The sequence below is a fragment of the Macaca mulatta genome, chromosome 13, assembly GCF_049350105.2.
Source record: "Macaca mulatta isolate MMU2019108-1 chromosome 13, T2T-MMU8v2.0, whole genome shotgun sequence".
Lineage (NCBI taxonomy): Eukaryota > Metazoa > Chordata > Mammalia > Primates > Cercopithecidae > Macaca > Macaca mulatta.
The window spans coordinates 4330796-4336180 of record NC_133418.1 but is presented as its reverse complement, the minus strand read 5'-3'; the positions used below and the strand labels follow the sequence as shown (position 1 = coordinate 4336180).

General features: G+C 39.2%; 1 pseudogene across 1 annotated transcript; it reads left to right on the top strand.

Annotated features, from left to right (window-relative positions):
- Window positions 1–2000: 2000 nt before the first annotated feature.
- On the top strand, window positions 2001–4883 carry LOC144333660 (uncharacterized; annotated as a pseudogene). The gene has a single exon (XR_013402570.1). The product of XR_013402570.1 is annotated as an uncharacterized LOC144333660 (transcript).
- Window positions 4884–5385: the final 502 nt, after the last annotated feature.

Below are 5385 nucleotides of genomic sequence, written 5' to 3'. Positions count from 1 at the left end.
GAGTTCCAGAGCAGCCTGGCCAACATGGTGAAACCCTGTCTCTACTAAAAATACGAAAAAATTAGCTGAGCGTGGTGGCAGGCACCTGTAATCCCAGCTACTCGGGAGGCTGAGGCAAGAGAATTGCTTGAACCCAGGAGATGGAGGTTGCAGTGAGCCAAGATCTTGCCACTGCACCCCAGCCCAAGGGACAATGCGAGACTCCGTCTGAAAAACAAATAAACAAACAACAAAAAGACGGGATTTTTGCCATGTTGGCCAGACTGGTCTCAACCTCCTAACCTCAGGTGATTCCCTGCCTCAGCCTCCCAAGGTGCTGGGATTACAGGCGTGAGCCACGACGCCTGGCCCACTCTATTTTCCTTTTATCCCCTAAATTTTAATATGTTTGAGTTTGTCTGTTCCTTTATCACTTTTTTCTTACATAAAAAAAATTCTGCCTAATCCTTCATTAAAAAAAAATCTTCCTGTGACTTCTGAAAGTATTCTGGTTTTATCTTTTGTATTTGAATATATAATAAGATGATTATTGTTCATGGAATAGAGAAGAATGCAATGCATTTTCCCAAGTAGATGCCAGCCTGGTTTGCCTCATATTTTAAAGTGCATGTAATTTCTTTTTCTATTCTATAGTGCCTACTCTATCATTCCTCAACTTTCCATATAGATGCTGGGTCATTAAGACTTTTTTTTTCCTTTGGTCTGCTTGCTCATCTCTTTGCTAACACTGTGCTGTCCTGAATATTTTTGCTTGAAAATCTTAGAAGTATGTTAGACAAGCCATCACTCTTTTTTTAGATGACTAAAAATGATTAGACATTGGTCATTTTTACTGCATATGAAAGAGTAGCTTTTCTTGCCTAAAACCACCTGATTTGGGAATTTATGTGGTTTCATAGGAATAGCATCTGGAAGTGGTGACATTAATGTCATTTTAAAAAGCATGTGTCCTATTTCCTCTTATTCCTTTCTGCCTTGATATTGTGCAATAGAAATTTGAAAAATTGTTGTATTAGTATTGTTAAATATCAATTATTGGTTTTATTTACTACTCAATTAAATTTAATAAGCCTATTCTCTCTTGGTGTAATCACGTGGAATGGGTTCACTTCCACAGTTAACAAGTGACAGCACATGTAAAATATTGTCTACCAGGGAAATTCATTGAACACTTAGTGTTCAGACTGTGTTTTTGTGTCTGGTTCCCTAAGCACCACTGCAGTGACACAAAATAATAGACTTTCAGCAGAAGAAGTTTTGGAAAATATACTGCATAAGCCATTTAGATGCAGTGAGTCATTCTTATTACTTGGGTTGGTGGAATCCCTCTCAAAATGTAAGTTCCTAATACAAACAAAGATTGAACTTTGCGAGCAGGTATTTTTAAGAATAAGTAGTCTCAGGACTGATAATATTAACTCACTTATGCACATCAGGTAGGACTTTAGTATGACAGGTACTAGAAATGTACAAAGTGAAGTTAAAAGGTAACTCCTAGCAGCATATCGTAATCTCACTCCCTGGATTCTCTAATGAGATGGGTGTTTCTACTTTGCTGTTGCCTTTTTGAATAGTTCAATTCTAGCATTAGTACTGCTGTGTGGGAGGGAGTATGTGTGAACAGAGTAAGAGTTGTGACAATCAAGTCATAGAATAAATGCTTGGAAATTTTAGAATCATGTAAACAGCTTATGAATTGAGTATACATTCCCAGTGCTCTCAGTCTCACTCATCCTTCTATCCACATATGTGGAATGTTTTAGGACTCCATGGCTTTTGAGGATGTGGCTGTGAACTTTACCCAGCAGGAATGGGCTTTGCTAGATTCTTCTCAGAAGAATCTCTACAGAGAAGTGATGCAGGAAACCTGCAGTAACCTGGCTTCTGTAGCTAAGAATGACAACACATTTCACTTAATTACAGAAGTATTTCCCTATCTTCAGTGCTATTTGTGATTTGGAATGGGCAAGGGAATGATTTGGTGAATAAATCAGGCATGGGCACTGTGTACAATGAACATGAAATCTAGTAATGTTTCTATAGTTTGAAATAATTCATGATAATTTTGTGCATCTGCATTTTAGGAAAAAATGGAAAGACCAGAATATTGAAGATCACTTCAAAAAACGGGAAAGATAGAAGATAATTTGCACCGAGAAGAGGAAATAAAGTCCTCTGAAGGAATCTTAGCATGTCATGAATTTAAAAACAAGCAATCAAAGCAAATAAGAGTCACTTGAAATTCATTTCCTTTTAGAAAAATTTCACCCAAAATGTAACATATGTCAGTGTAGCAGTCAGTGTTTGGAAAACAGTTTACTTGAAAATAGTACTACAAAATTGTATATATGAATGTTACTATTTTGGTCATAGCCATGTAGGTGGTAGCTGTGTTTTCAGTAGTAGCCCATTTACTTTCAAATAATTCAGTCATGGCACAAAAACAAAAACAAAACAAAACAAAAATGCATTTTCCCTAGTATTGGTAGCAGTGTAAGTTGAAGACCTATGAATGAGTAGAAAGTTATTAAACCAACCAATAGTAATGTGCTTGTCATTTTTTTTACAGAAATCATATGGTACAGAGACTGTGTGAAAGCAAAGAAGGTAGTCAGTAGATACAAGCTGTCAGCCACATTCCAAATCTTGATCGGAATGAGAACATTTCTACTGGATTAAAACAATGTGAATGCAGTATTTGTGGAAAAGTCTTTGTACATCATTCCCTCCTTAATAGGCACATCCTAGCTCACTCAGGATACAAACCATATGGAGAGAAGCAATATAAATGTGAACAGTGTGGGAAACTCTTTGTTTCTGTTCCAGGTGTTAGAAGACACAGGATAATGCACAGTGGAAATCCAGCTTATAAATGTACGATATGTGGGAAAGCTTTTCATTTTCTCAATTCAGTTGAAAGACATCAGAGAACTCACACAGGAGAAAAACCCTATAAATGTAAACAATGTGGTAAAGCGTTCACTGTTTCCGGTTCTTGTCTAATACATGGACGAACTCACACTGGAGAGAAACCCTACGAATGTAAGGAATGTGGGAAAACACTCAGATTTTCTTGTTTTAAGATGCATGAAAGGACTCACACTGGAGAGAGATGTACCAAATGTGATAAAGCCTTCAGCTGTTCCACTTCCCTTCATGACCATAGAAGCATTCATACTGGAGAGAGACCCTATGAATGTAAACAATGTGGCAAAGCCTTTAGTTGTTTGAGTTCCCTTTGTAACCATAGAAGTACTCATACTGGAGAGAAACCCTATGAATGTAAACAATGTGACCAAGCCTTCAGTCGCCTCAGTTCCCTTCACCTCCACGAAAGAATTCATACTGGAGAGAAACCCTATGAATGTAAGAGATGCGGTAAAGCCTACACTCGTTCCAGTTACCTTATGCGCCACTAAAGAAGTCATGATATAGAGGTTGGGTGTAGTGACTCAGCCTATAATCCCAGCACTTTGGGAGGCCAAGGTGTGTGTATTGCTTGAGCCCAGGAGTTCATAACCAGCCTGGATTAAAACAATGTGAAACAACCTGGGCATCGTGATGAAACCCTGTCTCTACAAAAAATAAAATAAAGCCGGGCCCGGTGGCTCATGCCAGCTACTCGGGAGGCTGAGGCAGGAGAATGGCGTGAACCTGGGAGGCGGAGCTTGCAGTGAGCCGAGATCGCACCACTGCGCTCCAGCTTGGGCGACAGAAGCAGACTCCGTCTCAAAACAAAAACAAAGAAAATAATTAGCTGGGCATGGTGGCACATTTCAGTTGCCTTAGTTCTTTTTCAAGGACATAAAAGGCCACAGGGGCTTGGGGGGAAGCCCTGTGCATGCGGATCACGAGGTCAGGAGATCGAGACCATCCTGGCCAACATGGTGAAACCTCGTCTCTACTAAAAATACAAAAATAGCTGGGTGTGGTAGCATATGCTTGTAATCCCAGCTACTCAGGAGGCTGAGGCAGGAGAATCACTTGAATCCAGGAGGCGGAGGTTGCAGGGAGCTGAGATGGTGCCACTGCACTCCAGCCTGGCGACAGAGTGAGACTCCATCTCAAAAATAAATAAATAAATAAAGCCCCTTGAATATAAGAAATGTGGTAAAACATTTACTCTTTCCCATTCCCTCATAAACATGAAAGAGCTCACACTGCAGAGAAACCTAAAGAATGTAGGAAATGTGGTCAAGACTTCAGATTTTCCTGAAGATTTGGGAGGGGTCAGAGTGGAGAAAAGGTTTTGAATTTAAATTTATGGTAAGGCCTTCGGTTGTATTAGTTCCATTTGAAGACATCAGCTCATTCCTGAGAAAAACCCTATGAATGTCCAGAATGTTTGAGTGTTTCATTTCTCTCATACCCACTCAAGGACATATGAAAATGCACGCTGTAGCTGGCTGGACCTTGTAAATACAAGAACGTACACAGGATTAAAACTCTAATAGTTTAGAAACTGCAAGAATATTTTCAGTTTTAACATTTACTTGAAAAGCCGTGTGAAAACTCCCACAGGAAAGAAGTTCTATAAGTGAAGCTTTTCTAATTTGGAAAGCCTGATGCAAATTAATTATCGTGCAGTGCTTGAAAAAAATCTATGAAATGTTACACAAGTTACAAGTATATTGTTTTTATCAGTGGCCCATTCTTAAAGAGTCTTGAGTATGCATTTCACCTTATTTTGCGGGGAAACCTTGAGGTGAGAGTTCTGTAAATGTTCTTTAAGCAGTAGTACTTGAATTTCATAGATGATATTTTCTTCAGTTTGTTGGTAGAATTTTTGTCTATTCATTTGATAATGTGCTGGATTCATGGTTGAATTTGGATGTTTTTCTAATATGTAGGTAAGTTTAATTTTTTTATTTCATTATTATTTCTTTTTGAGATGGAACCTCACTCTGTTGCCCAGGCTAGAGTGCAGTGGTTCGATCTCGGCTCACTGCAACCTCCGCCCCCTGGGTTTAAGCGATTCTCCTGCCTTAGCCTTCCGAGTAGCTGGGACTACAGGTGAACGCCACTACATCCAGCTAATTCTTTGTATTTTTAGTAGAGACAGGGTTTCACCATGTTGGCTAGGCTGGTCTTGAACTCCTGACCTCATGATTTGCCCGCCTCGGCCTCCCAAAGTGCTGGGATTACAGGCATGAGCCACTGCGCCCGGTCAGGTAAGTTTCATTTGTATGTATTGTCCTGTGATTAATGGACCAGTGAATAATGATTGTGAATTCTTGGGATTGTCTTACTAGCCTCATTTGGCAAATTTTGATTATCCCTTGTCCATTATACACACCACCTATTTTTATTAAATGAAAAACTACTCTTGATGTAAAGATATTTATTTTTTGCTAATAATGAGTTGGTATTAATTCCTAAGTACAT